Genomic DNA, 20,730 nt, shown 5'->3' on the forward strand with positions numbered 1-20,730 from the left:
GTTGAAGACATCGTGCGAGAGTTCCCACACCTTCTGGGATGAGAATTTACCGTATGTTTTGTTTGCGGCTAGAGAGGGATTACAAAGTTCACTGGGTTGTTCTCCTTTTGAGTTAGTCTTTGGCCATAAAGTTCGGGGACCCTTGCAAATGTTACAGGAGAATCTGTTAGGGAACGTAACGTTAACCGAAGGTTCGGCTTTCTTTGCGCAACACCACCAGAGACTCAAGGACTGCAAGGCGGCTGCATTAAAGTATCTTGGCAAGGCCCAAGAAAAGATGAAAGAACGTAACGATGCTAAATCTAAGTTACGGGTATTTCAGCCTGGCGACCCTGTCCTGGTATTAAAGCCTCGACTAGGGAACACTATGTCCCACAAGTACGAAGGCCCCTACATTGTGACAGAAAAGACTGGGGACCTCACGTACAAAGTGAGGCACTCTGGCAAACGTAACCAGGTAATGCTCATACATGTAAATCGACTGAAGAAGTTCCAGGGCCCCAGGCCCATTGCACTAACCAATGTTTCCATTTCCAGTGAGAGAGGGGATGATTGTTCTGGGGACCCACCTACCGGGCAGACTCAATGTGATAGCCGACGCTCTGTCCCGTTTGCCTGAATAACATTCATCTGAGCCACAGAAAGCCATTTACCAACTGTCATGCTTTAGTTATTTTTTTTTTTAGGTTCTCCTGTGACATTAAATTTTCCGTGTCCAATTTATTTACTTCCCTGTTCTTTTATTTTTTTGTGTATTTTTTTTTTTCTTTCAGAGAACTCCTTTGTATTTTTTTTGCAGAGAAATTGTTTTTGATTGATTTTTTGTTTTTGTCATGTTTTTCTTTTTATTCTCTGTATACTCTTACAAAAAATATGACTACTATTCTAGTAGTCACATTTTTTTTTTCTCTGAAGGGGGGAGGAGTGTTACGACCCTGGGTTCTCCAGTGGAAACCAGAGGTCAAAATTGAGCTATTAAACTTTCTGGTAGTACAGTTGAGTGCATAACGAGCGGCAATTGTTTGTATCTTCCCTGCCAGACGTAAGACTATTATTGTTTCTCAAAGAGCATTTAAAGACTGAGCTGGGGGTTGATTATTAAATAATAACATAGGCACTAACTTTGCTTACTAATACTTTCTAATCATTTGTAAAGTAACAATACGTTGCATAGGGGAAGATCTTTAATGTGCTTAGCTGCACGATCAATTAGGCTCCTTCCGGCACCACGACATGGGAGGCCTAGCTGGTCGCTAGGAGGTTCTTCTCTGGCTGGCGTTCGTGCGGACGAGACCTACTCTGTGGCTGCACCCCTAATCTCCTCCCTTCTCCTCTTACTTATTTCCCTTACCTTAAGTTCCTGTACCATTAAGTTGATTTCTAAGTGTACCTTCTCTGGTAGTAACGATTGGTGAGACCTGGGGGTAGTAGTTGCCAGTGTTTTGGGTAACCCTAAGTGTTGTGTTTTGTATTAGGGAACCACGTGGGGTCTCACTACCCTAAGCTGCATCCAGCTTCAGTGCTTATCCAGTAGTACTTTACCCTAGCTTGTTATTAGTGTAAACCTTGTATCCTGCCTATGTGGACCAAGGCTTTTAACGTAAGATAGTGTGGTAAAGTTATTATTATTATTGTTATTGGTGTGAGTGTATATGGGGGGTTGTTAAGGGGTTAATAAATAAGTACATGAATTACAGAGTATCCCTTCTTCCTGTGTGGGAGCGCATTGATCAACCCTTGGACTAACATATATGGTCTAGTAGCAAGTTATTACTACTGTGGATAGTTTATTTTGGGGGCCGGGCCTTTTAGCTCTCCCATATTTGATACTCTTGTCTTCTAACTACCCTTACCCCTTAATAGTACCAGTACCCTATAGAAGCCCCACACACCATATATTTATAACAAACTCCCTAAACATGCTAAACATAATCTCACTCCACAAATTCTCTTGTGTCAACCACATTTACAAAACTCTGTTCTTAAATGCAACCATGCTCTGAAACTCTCCCTGGACAGATGTAATAGGACCCATTATCACCACACCAGAAATAAATATCTCTTTGATATCCCCAGAGTTAAACTTAATCTGTGTAAACACTCTATGCACATAAAGGGACCCAGTCTATGGAACTCACTCCCTAATGAATTGAAAAGCTGTCCAACTTTTGCATCATTCAAAAACAATACTAAAAAGTACCTAATTTCATCTTCATAGTTTTTTACCTTTTGGTTTAAAATTGCACTGTATCTATTGCTACCCAATCTCCCAATCTTTATGTACCCAATCTGAACATCTTTATCATTGTGATCATTGCTGTCTTATATGTGCTATTAATCTGCTGTATGGTGTCTATTAATCTTGTTTAAATTACCAATCAAGCTGTCAATGTAATCAATCAGAGCTTTAATATACCAATGTGCTTTAATATACTTACTAATCTCTCTCATCTCATTTTTTTCTTGTAATGTATTTGTTATCATTTTATTAATTCTGATAGAATTTACCTACTTAAAATTATCTGTTAGATCAGAACCTGCCCGAAACGCTGCGTGTACTAGTGGCTTAACAAGAGTGTAAATACTGTACTATGCTATGTATTCTCACAAACCCAATGTACCTTCTTGTATATAAATAAATAATTAAATAAATGCTATTTATTATTTGTTCCTGCCTATTTGTTCCCTATTTGTTCCTGCCTACATTTATCCTGCTATCATGCAAAGTAAGGCCGGTAAGACCCTTAAGAAAGATAGCACACCTAACAAGAATAACCCTACTAGCCAGGCTAACAACATGATTAGTTCAGCTATCTCCCCCTCGGTGGCCGCCGTGGGGGGTACCGACTCTCCCCCCGTCAACAATAACAAACAATCTCAGCTGGGCGCAGCGCCGTCTCTGACACGGGCCATGCAACAATTAGGTAGCCATATGGACCAACTTAAACGAGCTACTGCCCCTTGTTCTGACTTCAAGCGCTTTGCTGATAACCCTTGGCTCAAGTTATTAACTCAAGTACATGAAGATCAAATGACAGTAATCAAAGAGCAGTCGGCCTTAATAATGAACCTGCAAGGCTCATTATTATCTTTGCAGAATGAAGTTGTAGACTTACACAAGAACAATCAAGATCTATCTACCACAGTCGTCAACCTCGAACAAGAATTAAGCATTCTCAAGAACACAGTTACAAACTTTAATCCAGATGCAACCACTAAAAAACAGGAAGAAATATTGCAACAGTTTGAGAACCATCTGAACAACCTACAACAACAACACACTGTTACCCAAGACGAGACAGACCAACATAAACTACTTGAATCGGTAATTATCTCTTCACGTGATTTTCCCCAAGAAACTGATGGTGAAGACTGTGCTGCCATTGTGATCAAAGTATTGCAGGACAAGTTAAATTATTCGATCCAAAAAAATGACATCAAAGCAGCTTATAGAGTGGGTACCAAATCATCTGGTACTAATAATAGGCGAATTCGTTTAAAATTAGATAGCTGCTCCCGCAAGACTGATCTTATCTCATCTGCAGTTGCTAGTAAATCCACTGTTTATGTGAATGAATGTCTGACCAGGTGCAGGCAAAATCTCTTTTTTAAACTGCGTGGCTTCTGCAAAAATTCCCCTACAATTAAACACTGTTTTGTGCGAGATGGTAAAATTATAGCTAGGAGGACTGACACTGGAAAAACCTATTCAATAACCACAGAAGCTCACCTTAATTCTTTCCTCAGTGACTGTGGGATAGCTGCTGTATAGCCTGAATTCAGATTATAATCTCATATAACTACCTTTGTGTACTCTAGCTCTGCCTTTCCCTTCAAAAGGTTTTAACTTTAGTTTAAAAAAAAAAAAAAAAAAAAAAGAATAATATTGTCATCTTTATTATTGTCTTTTTTTTTCTTTTTACTCCCATGTTCCATAGTACACTGGCTTTGCCTGTGTCCTCTAGTATTAACTTCATTATCCAGTGTTCCTGAGTGTATCTCTATTTAAACTACCTCAGTTTGTTTTAGTGTAACTTTAGTATTCAATTATAGTGTACTTATAATAGTATAGTAAGCAAGCTTATTATCTTATAGATTTCATAATTGTTTTTTTTACTTTTTTGGTCATCTATTGTTATTAATTATTCTAGTTAATTTTTAACATTCCTAGTTCCCATTAAGTTTTTTTTTCTTTTTACTTAAAATTGCCATTAAGTTTATTTTACTTTAGAATTTTTAATCTACTTTTTTCTTTGTTTTCTATTTTGTAATTTGCCATTCTTACCTTGTTTTCCTGCAATCAGCCTTTTTATGCAGACAAGTATAGACCCAGAACTAAACCTCTTATCCACTATCTATGACAATCATCACTTCAATGATCAAAATTGCAGATATTTTACAGCACATGATGTAAACAATGATTTGTAAACAGTGATTTGTTTTCTATTTTGTAATTTGCCATTCTTACCTTGTTTTCCTGCAATCAGTCTTTTTATGCAGACAAGTATAGACCCAGAACTAAACCTCTTATCCACTATCTATGACAATCATCACTTCAATGATCAAAATTGCAGATATTTTACAGCACATGATGTAAACAATGTATTAACAGATAATCTCAATATCTCTGTAATCAACTTGAACGTTAGATCCCTAGGTAAACACTTCGATGATGTTAGTGCCTTGATTGAAACTATTGACAACAAATTCTCTTTTATTATACTTACTGAAACGTGGTTGAAAGAGGATAATACTCAACTCTTTAACATGCCTAACTACTCGGCAATTCACAACTGTCGTCAAATGCAGAGAGGTGGTGGTACTGCTCTTTACTACCACCAAGAACTGACATGCTTAAAAATAATTAGAACTAGAGACTGCTGTGGGGAGTATATCTTCGCCAGTTTCAGAGTCAAGGGTGCCGAGTCTATCCTGTCTGTGGGTGCAGTCTATAGAATTCCTAACACTGATGTGTCTGAATTCAACTCAAACCTTAGAAATCTAATACTAGATAACAGATTGAACAAAAACCATCTAATTATCGCAGGGGACTTTAATATTGACCTCTGCGAGCCTGAACACCCTACTGCTGTTAGCTTCCTCAACTGTATGAATTCCTGCTTCCTCATACCCTTAATCACTAGACCAACTAGAATCACTGATAGTACTGCTACGACTCTAGATCACATCTGGACCAACATAACCTCTCCGCTTACTTCAGGTATAATCACCGATAGCACTACAGACCATTACCCCACATTTCTCTTAACTAACATTAGCAAACCACCTCTAGAGACAAGGGAGTTAAGCTTTAGGCTGCACAATGAAACTGCTATAAACAATTTTATAACTGCTGCTGATAATGTCAACTGGGAGTCCGAGTTAGGTAACATAGGGGACATCAACCTAGCAGTGAAATCTTTTCTACAACAACTCTTAGCCTTTATAACACCCACCGTCCTATGCTTACAAAACAAGTCACAAGCAAAAGACTTAACAATCCTTGGCTTACAAAGGGAATACTTAAATCCATTAACAAAAAACACGACCTTGAGAAGAAGTATAGGCTAGGAACAGTCTCCAAAGAATTCTCAAAGAATTACTCGTTATTGCTATCTAAAATAATTAGACGAGCCAAAACTAAGTACTATGAAGATAAATTTACCCAAATAAAGAGCAACATTAAAAAAACTTGGAGCACAATTTCACAAATATTGGGATCAAAGAAGATTTTAAATAACAAACCAACACTCCTTTCCAATAACGTTGGTCAGCTTTCAGCCTCTGATTCTGCTATTGAGTTCAATAGGTTCTTCTCTTCCATTGGGTCATCCCTTGCAAATGATATTCCATCTTCCTGTACTGATGTTAAGGACTATCTTACAGGTAACTATCCACAGTCTCTGTACCTAAAGCCTACTAGTTCCACTGATGTCAATGAAATAATCCTTTCCCTTAAAACCAAGTCTAGTGCCCTCGAGGAGATACCAACTTTAATTTACAAAAAAGCCTCCAGATCTCTAGCCCCTGCTATTGCATTGCTCTTCAACAAGTCACTTGAACTCCAAACCTTTCCTGACATTCTAAAAAAAGCAAGAGTAACCCCTGTCTACAAATGTGGTGATCTCACTGATGTTAACAACTACAGACCTATATCAATCCTGCCTAACTTGTCAAAAATATTCGAAAAGCTAATCTACAAGCAGCTTTACTCTTTTCTAGCCAAACACAATATACTTAGCTCTTGTCAATATGGCTTCAGACCCAAAAAAAGCACTAACGATGCACTTATTAGTATGATTAACTTAATTCACGCAGCTCTTGATAAAAAGGAGTTTCCTGTTGGGTTATTTGTGGACCTGCGTAAGGCTTTTGACACTGTCAACCATCAAAACCTTCTTCTTAAATTACATCATTATGGAGTCAGAGGACACTCCCTGCAATACCTCAAATCTTATCTTACTGACAGGCTCCAGTATGTTTCTGTGAATAATACAATTTCTCCCACCCTACCCATCAACATTGGTGTTCCTCAGGGCAGCATACTTGGCCCTCTCCTCTTTCTCATCTACATTAATGACCTTCCAAATGCCTCCCAACACCTCAAACCAATTCTATTTGCTGACGACACAACCTTCATTTACTCCAGTCCTGACCCCCTTGCTCTAAATGCCACAGTAAATACTGAGCTAGAGAAAGTCCATCTTTGGCTAACTGCCAACAAACTCACCCTTAACATTGACAAAACGTTTTATATTCTGTTTGGCAATAAATCCTCTAATCAAATAAATCTCAAAATAAACAATACCCAAATTTGTAACAAATTAGATGGCAAATTCCTTGGCGTTCTCATCGACCACAAGCTGAATTTCCAGGGTCACATTCTAAATATATCAAAAAAAGTTTCAAAAACTGTTGGCATTCTTTCTAAGATCAGATATTATGTACCCCGCCCTGCCCTGGTTACTCTCTATTACTCCCTCATCTATCCATACCTCAACTATGGTATTTGTGCTTGGGGTTCTACTACCCAAAATCATTTACGTCCTCTTATTACCCAACACAAAGCTGCTATTAGGACAATATCCAACTCTGGCCCCAGACATCACTCGGTACCTTTACTCAAATCTCTGAATATGTTAGATATTAAGTCGCTGCACATTCTCTCTTGTGTATTATACATATATAAAACGCTGAACTGTAATGCCAATCCTGACCTCAAAAGCTTCATAGAAGGTTGTAACAGAACCCATGAGCACCACATCAGAAATAAATACAGTTTTGATATTCCTAGAGTACGACTTAATCAAACTAGAAATGCTCTACAAATCAAGGGACCCAGAATGTGGAATGACCTTCCCAACCATGTTAAAGACTGTACCTCTCTCAACCAGTTTAAGATAAAAACTAAACACTACCTAATAAATTCCCTGTAACCTACCTCACTCCTCTATTGTGAACCCATGTCTATAATTTTTTTTGTTTAATCAACACTGTTTGTCAACCTATTGTATTTGTGCTGCTTTTTCAGTCATGTTCCCCTTTTTTTTTTATCTTTATTTGTATTTGTTCTCAACACTTTTTATTCTTTATGCTCAATTAGTATTAAGTTCTAGATATTAATGTTTTTCTTGCCCGAAACGCTTTGCGTAATAGTGGCTTTAGGCTTTGTATGTACTAGCTCTATCTATATATCAATCCATTAATGTAACATCACTTGTATGTATGTACCTTACCTGAATAAACATATTTATATTTATATTTAAATAAATTAGGTAGTGCTTAGTTTTTATCTTAACACTTTCTCGCTCTTGGCAAACCAAAGAAAACTTGCCCTAAGTGCCCACGGTGTTTCCGGCGATCGAGCTTCAACACTGAAAAGTGTATACTCTTTTTACTGTCCTGACCTTAATTTTCGATGTAGGTATTTTATTTTTGTACCAATATGTTCGCAATAGAATTTTCTAGAAAAACATAAGTATAAAATGTCACCAAAGCATGAGTTAGACCAGCACTAAATAAAGAACTCTGTCGATCACTAGCCGTGAGCGCCAAATAGCGACGAAATGTTACTATTCTCTTCAGGGTTGTCAACTCCACTCTTGTCCTACAGCGTTAAATTTGGTTTCACTGAGACCGCAATAAAATTCCCTATACGGACAAATGCTTATAAATGTAGAATCATGACCGCGGCCCACCCCCAAGAGTGTGGGAAGTGGCGGAAGTGTTTCCTGTTACTGGACACCCGACGGAACATCGGCGAAACCCCTATTGAAAAGTGTATATTCTTTTAAGAACATAAGAACATAAGAACAAAGGCAACTGCAGAAGGCCTATTGGCCCATACGAGGCAGCTCCTATTTATAACCACCCAATCCCACTCATATACTTGTCCAACCCGCGCTTGAAACAATCGAGGGACCCCACCTCCACAATGTTACACGGCAATTGGTTCCACAAATCAACAACCCTGTTACTGAACCAGTATTTACCCAAGTCTTTCCTAAATCTAAACTTATCCAATTTATACCCATTGTTTCGTGTTCTGTCTTGTGTTGATACTTTTAATACCCTATTAATATCCCCTTTGTTATGTCCATTCACCCACTTGTAAACCTCTATCATGTCACCCCTAACTCTTCGCCTTTCCAGTGAATGCAACTTAAGCTTTGTTAATCTTTCTTCATATGAAAGATTTCTAATTTGGGGAATTAACTTTGTCATCCTACGCTGGACACGTTCAAGTGAATTTATATCCATTCTATAATATGGCGACCAAAACTGAACTGCATAATCTAAATGGGGCCTAACTAGAGCAAGATATAGCTTGAGAACCACACCAGGTGTCTTGTTACTAACGCTGCGATTAATAAATCCAAGAGTTCGATTTGCCTTATTACGAACATTTATGCATTGATCCTTTTGTTTTAAATTCTTACTAATCATAACTCCCAGATCCCTTTCGCAATCCGACTTCGCAATCTCAACACCATCTAGCTCGTATCTTGTAACTCTATCATCATTATCTAACCTCAGAACTTTACATTTATCAGCATTAAACTGCATCTGCCAATCCTTTGACCATTTCAAAACCCTATCTAGATCAACTTGAAGTGATAGTGAGTCCTCCTCCGAATTAATTTCCCAACCGATTTTCGTATCATCGGCAAATTTGCAAATGTTGCTACTCAAACCTGAATCTAAATCATTTATATATATATTATAAACAACAGAGGTCCCAGGACAGAGCCTTGAGGCACTCCACTTACAACATTTTCCCACTCTGACTTGATTCCATTTATACTAACTCTCTGTTTCCTTTGGTATAGCCATGCCCTAATCCAGCTTAATATAGCACCCCCAGTACCATGAGACTCTATCTTTTTAATCAGTCTTTCATGTGGCACTGTATCAAAAGCTTTGCTAAAGTCAAGGTACACAACATCACAATCCTTACCACTATCAACTGCCTCAACTATGCTAGAATAAAAAGATAACAAATTTGTTAAACATGAACGGCCATTTATAAAACCATTTTGCGACTCAATTATTAATTTATGTTTTTCAAGATGAAGACGAATTTTATTTGCTATTATAGATTCGAGTAACTTTCCCACAATAGACGTTAGGCTAATTGGTCGATAGTTAGACGTAAGTGATCTATCTCCTTTCTTAAAAACTGGTATCACATTAGCAACTTTCCAAAACTCTGGCACTCTGCCTGACTCTATTGATTTATTAAATATGGTTGACAGTGGGTCACAAAGCTCCTCTTTGCATTCTTTAAGCACCCTGGCAAACACTTCATCCGGCCCTGGGGATTTGTTTGGTTTGAGTTTTACTATTTGTTTAAGAACATCCTCCCTGGTAACTGCTAAACTCGTCAACCAGTCCTCGTCCCCACCCACATAGACTTGTTCGGCTGAAGGCATATTGTTAAGTTCCTCTTTAGTAAATCCAGATACAAAATATTTATTAAAAATACTACTCATCTCTTCATCACTATCTGTTATTTGACCTGTCTCAGTTTTTAATGGACCTATCCTTTCCCTAGTCTTAGTACGATATAACTGAAAAAACCCTTTAGGATTTGTCTTTGCTTGCCCTGCTATGCGAACTTCATAGTTTCTTTTTGCTTTCCTTATCTCTTTTTTAACATTTCTAACCAGTTGTACGAATTCCTGTTCTAAAGTGACCTCCCCATTTTTAATCCTTTTGTACCAAGCTCTCTTTTTACCTATAAGGTTCTTCAAATTCTTTGTTATCCACTTTGGGTCATTAGTAATCGATCTATTCAATTTGTATGGTATACTACGTTCCTGTGCTTTGTTTAGAATATTCTTAAATAAGTTATATATTGAATCCACATCGAAATCCCCATTTAAGTCACCTATCGCTGGGTTCATGTCTCGCTCCAAGACCGGCCCACACCCCATACCCAAGACTTTCCAATCAATTTGACCCAAAAAAATTCTTAGGCTATTAAAATCAGCTTTTCGAAAATCTGGCACTTTAACAGAATTTTCTCCTACTGGTCTATTCCATTCTATGCTAAATTTGATTTCTTTGTGATCACTGTTCCCTAGCTCACTCCCTATTTCGATGTCATTAATTTGTGTTTCCCTGTTAGTCAACACTAAATCTAAAATATTATTTTCCCGTGTTGGTTCCTTAATGTAATACTTAAAATAACTCTTTCAGTGCCTGAGCCTAACCTAACTTAATCTAACATTGTCTAAGGTGCTGTCTCTGCCTTACCATTTACCTAATGTTCTCTCATTCATATAATTTCCTAAATAATCCATCAAGTCTCCATGCACTTATGCAAGCATCTACCTCAGTTTCATTGTAAAATTTTGCTCTTAAATCTAATCTTACCCTATTCCATTTAAATTTTAAATTTAATTGTATTGATCTATGTCATTTATTGAAATCAATTATTGATCTCATTTTTGTTCTTTTAATTAAGTTCATACTAATTATAGGTTAAAACTAAGCTAAATAAAATTTATTATCTTTAAGATTATTTTACTTTACAATTATCATTGTCAAATTTTTTTTTTTTATATATTCATCTTGACAGTCTCTACTGATTTTTTGTTCTCTCCACCAAACTTGTGTTTCCTCCATGGCTATCTAGTGACCTTAATTCTACCTCTAATTGTTTCAATTCTTTTGTTTACTTGCATTTATTGTTGTGTTTTGCCATAATTATTCTCTAATTTTAGCAGACTCAATACTTTGTAAGCTCTTATTGTATTGTTATATTATTATATTGTTGTGTTTTGCTATAATTACTTTCTATTTTACAGCAGATTTAGTTTTCATCTGTTCCTGTAATTGCTTATCTTATTGTATCCTGACATTCTTATCTATATGCTTACTGATATTGATCCTGATCGAAATCTTCTGTCCCATATCCACACAAATCAGCACATTGATCATCATTATTGCAGGTATTACACAGCAAATCTTGCATAAAAACAAACTCCTAAACAGCACCTGCTTATCAGTTTACAACCAAAATGTTAGGTCACTTGGTAAACATTTTGATGATATAAATGCACTACTTACAGCACTAGGTACTAAATTATCTTTCATCATTTTAACAGAAACTTGGCTAAGTAATGACTATACCCAACTCTACAATTTAGCTGGTTATAAAGCCATTCATAACTGCAGGCCTAATAAAAAAGGTGGCGGTACAGCAATATATTACAAAGATACCTTCATTTGCAATAGTGTCATTAGTGATAGAGACGACTATTGTGAATATACCTTTGCCAAGTTCTCCAGTAAATCCCTTAAATCCTCCCTGATAATCGGTGCCATCTATAGATTTCCTAATTCCAACATAGCTTTATTCTCTGACAATGTAAGGAATCTTATCATAAATAACAATCTCAACAAAAATCATATCATTCTGGGAGGTGATTTTAATATTGACCTGGGTCTTCAAAACAACCCTCAAGTTGACTATTTCCGTAACAGCATGCACTCCTGTATGCTAATCCCCACAATCACCAAGCCCACCCGAGTCACTCAAACATCTGCCACTACCCTGGATCACTTATGGACTAATATAACAGCTTCCCTTACATCTGGGGTAATTTATGACAGAACAACTGACCACTATCCTACTTTCCTCATAGCAAACATTGACACATCACCACCAGAAACCAAAAAACTTTCATTCAGGCTACATAGTGAATCAGCTTTAGGCAATCTCTCTAATGCACTTCACAACATTAACTGGGAATCTGAATTTAATAATTCAAAGGATATAAACTCATCAACTAACCACTTTCTCTCCAAAACTCTAAGCCTCTACAACACTCACTGTCCCCTCCTTACCAAACAAGTAACTGATAAAAGAAAAAATAACCCGTGGCTCACAAGTGGCATAATTAAATCAATCATCAAAAAACATGAATACGAAAAGAAATTTAGGAGTGGCCTAGTTTCAATGGAAGTAGTTAAAAGGTACTCATCAGTGCTTACCAGTATCATAAGAAAAGCAAAACTTTCATATTATGAGACTAGATTCAAAGAAGCAAAAGGCAACATGAAAAGCACATGGAATACCATCTCTAACATCCTGGGAACTAAACAACACTCCCACAACCAGATAACACTCTCTAAGGATGGCCTTACACTGTCATCTGACTTAGAAATGGCGAATGAATTTAATAGCTTCTTTTCATCGGTTGGTGCTAACCTTGCAAGTAAAATCCCACAGACTCAGACACATATCAACACATATCTCTCAGGCAGCTATCCAAACTCTCTTCTCCTCTCACCAGTCAGCCCGTCAGATGTTGTGTCCATCATACACTCACTAAAAACCAAAGCTGGGAACATCAGTGAAATCCCATTCATTGTATACAAGAGCGCCTCCCATGCCCTTGCACCAACTATAGCTCTGCTGTTCAACAAATCCCTTGAGTGTCATACCTTCCCTGATATCCTTAAAAACACAAGAGTAACGCCAGTTCATAAAGAAGGTAATCCGTCAGACATAAACAACTACAGACCAATATCGAACCTACCCATACTATCAAAAATATTTGAAAAAATTATCTACAAACAGCTCTACTCCTATCTCGTAAAATTCGACATTCTTAGCCCCTGTCAGTTTGGCTTCCGCTCTCAAAAGAGTACCAACGATGCAATTATTAGTCTCCTTGATATAATTTACTCAGCCCTTGACAAAAATGAGTTTCCAATTGGACTCTTCATTGACCTGAGAAAGGCCTTTGATACTGTTAATCACGATTACCTCTTATGTAAACTCCATCATTATGGAATCCGAGGCCATGCACTGGACTATATCCAATCCTATCTTAGTGATAGAAACCAATGTGTAGCCATCAATAATATAATCTCTCCCATTCTACCAATAACCGTTGGAGTGCCACAGGGCAGCATCTTGGGACCCCTACTATTTCTTATATACATTAATGATCTGCCTAATGTCTCTAACATTCTGAAACCTATTTTGTTTGCTGATGATACTACCCTCATTTACTCCAAACCCAACCCACATACACTAAATGATGTTGTTAATAATGAACTAAAAAAAGTTCACTTATGGATGTCAACCAACAAACTAACACTTAACATAGAAAAGACCTACTACATCCTATTTGGAAGCAAATCTACAAATGCAATTCAGCTTCAGATTGACAATGTAAACATTAGCAATAAAAATGATGGAAAGTTTCTTGGCATATTCCTAGACAAGAGACTCAACTTCAGTACCCACATACAACACATAACTAAGAAAGTCTCTAAAACAGTTGGTATACTCTCCAAAATCAGATATTATGTTCCTAACTCTGCTCTCATCTCTCTATATTATGCACTAATCTATCCCTATCTCAACTATGGTATCTGTGCATGGGGTTCAACCACTGCAAACCACCTCAAGTCCATCATCACCCAGCAAAAATCTGCTATCAGAATAATATCAAATTCTGCTTTCAGACAACACACAGCCCCCTTGTTTAACTCCCTAAACATGTTAAACGTAATCTCACTCCACAAATTCTCCTGTGTCAACTACATTTACAAAACCCTGTTCTTAAATGCAAATCCTTGTCTGAAACTCTTCCTGGACAGATGTAATAGGACCCATTATCACCACACCAGAAATAAATATCTGTTCGATATCCCCAGAGTTAAACTTAATCTGTGTAAACACTCTATGCAAATAAAGGAACCCAGTTTATGGAACTCACTCCCTACTGAATTGAAAAGCTGTCCAACTTTTACATCATTCAAAATCAATACTAAAAAGTACCTAATTTCATCTTCATAGTTTTTCACTTTTTGCCTTAAAATTGCACTGTATCTATTGCTACCCAATCTCCCAACCTTTATGTTCCCAATTTGAACATCTTTACCATTGAGATCATTGCTGTTTTCTTATATGTGCTGCCAATCTGTTGTATGGTGTTTATAAATCTTGTTATCTGTATCTTTTGCTACCCAGTCTCCCAATCTTTATGTACCCATTCTGAACATCTTTACCATTGTGATCATTGCTGTCTTATATGTGCTGTCAATCTGCTGTATGGTGTCTATTAATCTTGTTTAAATTACTAATCAAGCTGTCAATGTAATCAATCAGAGCTTTAATATAACAATGTGCTTTAATATACTTACTTATCTCTCTCATCTCATTTTTCTCTTGTAATGTATCTTTCATTTATCAATTCTGATTGAAATTACCTACTTAAAATTATCTGCTAGATTAAGGACCTGCCCGAAACGCTGCGCGTACTAGTGGCTTTACAAGAATGTAAATTCTGTACTATCCAATGTATTCTCTCAAACCCAATGTACCTTCTTGTATATATATAAATAAAAAATAAAAATAAAAATAAAATAAAAAATGTGTTGCGTAAGAAAGCAGTCGTCAATTAATTCTAGAAAATCTTCTGCTTCACTATTCCCTGTTTTGTTCAACCAGTTTATTCCGCTAAAATTAAAGTCCCCCATGACATAAATACTGTTAGATCTAGATGCTCTAAATATTTCATCCCATAGGTGCTTTGCTTCCATTCTGTCTAAGTTTAGTGGCCTATATATAACTCCTATTATAATATTATTAGCTTTTTCGTTTAATTCTATCCAAATAGTTTCTGTGTGTGTCTCAGTTTTGATTCCCTCTTTGAGACTACATTTCAAATTGTCCCTAACATATATGGCTACTCCACCTCCTCGTCTAATATATCTATCTGTGTGAAATAGTTTAAATCCATTTATTTGATATTCAGCTAATAGTTCTCTATTTTCTACATTCATCCACGTTTCGGTAAGTGCAATAATATCTATTTTTTCTGTGCAGACAAGAGCATTTAATTCGTTAATTTTATTTCTTAGACTTCTACTGTTAGTGTAATATACCCTAAGTGAATTGTTATTTTGAGGCCCTTCTCTTACCCTGATCATTTTGCCAATTCCTTTCTCCCACAAACACATACTTTTATTACCTTCTTCCTCCAAATCAATTCCCATACCTCTATCTACTAACAGTTTAAACCCAAACAAACACCTCTAACCACTGGTTCCAACGAGTTCGCAACAGCAACAACCCCAGCTCTCGATAGATGCACCCCATCACGAGCATACATTTCATTATGTTTCTGTGAATAATACAATTTCTCCCACCCTACCCATCAACATTGGTGTTCCTCAGGGCAGCATACTTGGCCCTCTCCTCTTTCTCATCTACATTAATGACCTTCCAAATGCCTCCCAACACCTCAAACCAATTCTATTTGCTGACGACACAACCTTCATTTACTCCAGTCCTGACCCCCTTGCTCTAAATGCCACAGTAATTACTGAGCTAAATAAAGTCCATCTTTGGCTAACTGCCAACAAACTCACCCTTAACATTCACAAAACTTTCTATATTCTGTTTGGCAATAAATCCTCTAATCAAATAAATCTCAAAATAAACAATACCCAAATTTGTAACAAATTAGATGGCAAATTCCTTGGCATTCCCATTGACCACAAGCTGAATTTCCAGGGACACATTCTAAATATAAAAAAAAAAGTTTCAAAAACTGTTTGCATTCTTTCTAAGATCAGATATTATGTACCCCGCCCTGCCCTGGTGACTCTCTATTACTCCCTTATCTATCCATATCTCAACTATGGTATTTGTGCTTGGGGCTCTACTACCCAAAATCACTTACGTCCTCTAATTACTCAACACAAAGCTGCTATTAGGACAATATCCAACTCTGGCCCCAGGCATCACTCGGTACCCCTACTCAAATCTCTGAATATGTTAGACATTAAGTCACTGCACATTCTCTCATGTGTATTATACATATATAAAACGCTAAACTATAATGCCAATCCTGATCTCAAAAGCTTCATAGAAGGATGTAACAGAACCCATGAGACCACACCAGAAATAAATACAGTTTTGATATTCCTAGAGTACGACTTAATCAAACTAGAAATGCTCTACAAATCAAGGGGCCCAGAATGTGGAATGACCTTCCCAACCATGTTAAAGACTGTACCTCTCTCAACCAGTTTAAGTTAAAAACGAAGCTATACCTAATAAATTCCCTGTAACCTACCTTACCCTTCTATTGTCAACCAATGTCTGTTTTTTTTTTTAAGAGCGCTGTTTGTCGACATAATTGTATTTGTGCTGCTTTTTCATCTATGTTTTCATTTCTTGTTTTCATTCTACTCATTATGCTCAATTAGTATTAAGCTTGTCATTTAAGTTTATCATGCCCGAAACGCTTTGTGGCTTTAGGCATTGTATGTACTAGCTCTACCTATAAGTCAACCAATCTTTGTAAAAATTTATTGTATGTATGTACCTTACCTAAATAAACATTTTATTTTTTATTTTATTTTATTTTATTTCTTCCATAGAAGTGTTCCCAGTTGTCTATGAAAGATATTGCATTTGATTTGCAATATCTTTCCAGCCGGCAATTGACACCAAGTGCCCTCGACATCCATTCATTTCCCACTCCCTTTCTTGGAAGAATGCCACATATGATCGGGATTCCTCCCTTGCTCCTAACTAATTCTATGGCTGTTTTATACCTCTAAATCAGTTTATACCTCTGAATCAGGTTTTCACTATCCTGACCTCAGTTTTCGATGCACGTACTTAATTTTTCTACCAATGTGTTTGCAATAGAATATTCTAGAAGAACATATGTATAAAATGTCACACAAAGATGCGTTAGACCGGCACCAAATAAAAAACTAGATCGATTACACTCGTCGTGTAAACAATACAATGGTCTTACCACGATGATGTCGTTCTCCCAAATAGGCTATGTGGCTATTAGAGAAAACAAAAATTTCATGGCAAACATGTTTATACTATCTCCAAGTCGAGCGGATAAGAATTGGATCTTATAGAAATATTTTTTCAAATGCCGCTTGAGCGCGGCATTTGGGTGCATTCAAGGGAAAAATATATGTCGCGCTCAAGTGACTTATGGGTGCGAAAGTGTACTGGTTGAGAGAGGTACAGTCTTTAACATGATTGGGAAGGTCATTCCACATTCTAGGTCCCTTGATTTGTAGTGCATTTCTGGTTTGATTAAGTCGTACTCTTGGAATATCAAAAAGGTATTTGTCTTTATTGTGTATTGTTATTATTGTGTATTATTCTGATCTGCTTTTGTGTCAAAATTTCTTCAAATTACCTGTAATCATTTTTTGTTGCTTTTACTGTAAATATTCTACTTAAAATTATCTGTTCCTGTAAAGAAAAGCTGTAAAATACCTGCTAACATTTTTATCAATTTTACTGTTAATTTATCAAAAAATTTCTGCTAGTTTAAGGACTTGCTCGAAACGCTATGCGTGCTAGTGGCTTTACAAGAATGTTAATTCAACTTATTTTCTATATTCTCTGTTAACCCCAATGTAACTTATTGTATATAAATAAATAAATAAATAAATACTCCGGAGAATCTGTTTAAATCTCTGGTGAGCCCCCGCCTGGATTATTGCATACAGGCATTGAGACCTTATCTTCGGAAAGACATAGTTGCTCTGGAGAAGGTGCAACACCGGGCAACAAAAATCATACCAGAGCTTAGTCATCTCTCGTATCAGGAAGGGTTGAGAGCCACTGGGCTGACAACACGTCAAAAGGCAACATGAAAGGCACATGGAAAACCATCTCTAGTATCCTAGGAACTAAACAACACTCACATAACCAAATAAAACTCTATAACGATGGCTATACACCGTCATCTGATATAGAAATGGCAAATGAATTTAATAGCTTCTTTTCATCGGTTGGTTTTCATCTTGCCAGAAAAATCCCACAGACTTAGACACATGTATGGCTGTGAAACTGTGTATGGCTGACTCCATACACAGTTTCAAATGTAGATATGATAGAGTCCAGTAGGCTCAGGAATCTGTACACCAGTTGATTGACAGTTGAGAGGCGGGACCAAAGAGCCAAAGCTCAACCCCCGCAAGCACAATTAGGTGAATACATATTAACACATATCTCTCAGGCAGCTATCCAAACCTCTCTTCTCCTTTCACCAGTCAGCCCGGCAGATGTTGTGTCCATCATACACTCACTAAAAACCGAGGCAGGGAACATCAGTGAAATTCCGTCCATTGTATACAAGAGCGCCTCCCATGCATGCGCTTGCGCCACCCATAGCTCTTTTGTTCAACAAATCCATAGAGTGTCATACCTTCCCTGATATCCTTAAAAAAACAAGAGTAACGCCAGTTCATAAAGGAGTCAATCCAGAGAACATAAACAAGAAGACCAATATCAAACCTACCCATTCTATAAAAAATATTTGAAAAAATTATTTACAAACAGCTCTATTCCTACCTCGTAAAATTCGACATACTCAGCCCCTGCCAGTTTGGCTTCCGGTCCCAAAAGAGCACCAACGATGCAATCGTTAGTCTCCTTGACGTAATCTACTCAACCCTTGACAAAAATGAATTTCCGATTGGACTCTTCATTGACCTAAGAAAAGCCTTTGATACTGTTAATCACAACTACCTCTTACTTAAACTCCATCATTATGGAATTCGAGGCCTTGCCCTGGACTATATCCGATCCTATCTTAGTGACAGACAACAATGTGTAGCCATCAATGATACAACCTCTTCCACTCTACCAATAACCATGGAGTGCCACAGGGCAGCATCTTAGGACCTCTTCTATTTCTTATATATATCAATGATCTGCATAATGTCTCTAATATTCTTAAACCTATACTGTTTGCTGATGATGCTACTCTCATCTATTCAGACTCCAACCCACATACACTAAACAATGTTGTGAATAATGAATTAAAAAAAGTCCACTTATGGATGTCAACTAAAAAACTAACACTAAACATAAAAAAGACCTACTACATCTTATTTGGAAGCAAATTATCGAATGCAATTCAGCTACAGATAGACAACATTAACATTAGTAATAAAAATGATGGAAAGTTTCTTGGCCTATTCCTAGACAAGAGACTCAACTTCAGCACCCACATTCAACACATAACTAAGAAAGTCTCTAAAACAGTTGGTATACTCTCCAAAATAAGATATTATGTTCCTAACTCTGCTCTCCTCTCACTATAGAGCACAATTTCACAAATATTGGGAGCACAATTTCACAAATATTGGGATCAAAGATGATTTTAAATAACAAACCAACACTCCTGTCCAATAACGATGGTCAGCTTTCAGCCTCTGATTCTGCTATTGAGTTCAATAGGTTCTTCTCTTCCATTGGGTCATCCCTTGCAAATGATATTCCATTTTCCAGTACTTATGTCAAGGACTATCTTACAGGTAACTATCCACAGTCTCTGTACCTAAAGCCTATTAATTCCACTGACGTCACTGAGATAATCCTTTCCCTTAAAACCAAGTCTAGTGCCCTTGAGGAGATACCAACTTTAATTTACAAAAAAGCCGCCAGAACTTTAGCCCCTGCTATTGCATTGCTCTTCAACAAGTCACTTGAACTCCAAACCTTTCCAGATCGATATCCTAAAAAAAAAAAGCGAGAGTAACCCCTGTCCACAAATGTGGTGATCTCACAGATGTTAACAACTACAGACCTATATCAATCCTGCCAAACTTGTCAAAAATTTTTGAAAAACTAATCTATAAGCAGCTTTACTCTTATCTAGCCAAACACAATATACTCAGCTCTTGCCAATATGGCTTCAGACCCAAAAAAAGGACTAACGATGCACTAATTAGTATGATTAACTTGATTCATGCAGCTCTTGATAAAAATGAGTTCCCTGTTGGGTTATTTGTGGACCTGCGTAAGGCTTTTGACACTGTCAACTACCAAAACCTTCTTCTTAAATTACATCATTATGGAGTCAGAGGACACTCCCTGCAATACCTCAAATCCTACCTTACTGACAGGCTCCAGTATGTTTCTGTGAATAATTAAATTTCTCCCACCCTACCCATCAACATTGGTGTTCCTCAGGGCAGCATACTTGGCCCTCTCCTCTTTCTCATCTACATTAATGACCTTCCAAATGCCTCCCAACACCTCAAACCAATTCTATTTGCTGACGACACAACCTTCATTTACTCCAGTCCTGACCCCCTTGCTCTAAATGCCACAGTAAATACTGAGCTAGAGAAAGTCCATCTTTGGCTAACTGTCAACAGACTCACCCTTAACATTGACAAAACTTTCTATATTCTGTTTGGCAATAA

This window comes from Procambarus clarkii, chromosome 69 (assembly GCF_040958095.1).
Source record: "Procambarus clarkii isolate CNS0578487 chromosome 69, FALCON_Pclarkii_2.0, whole genome shotgun sequence".
Taxonomy (NCBI): Eukaryota; Metazoa; Arthropoda; class Malacostraca; order Decapoda; family Cambaridae; genus Procambarus; species Procambarus clarkii.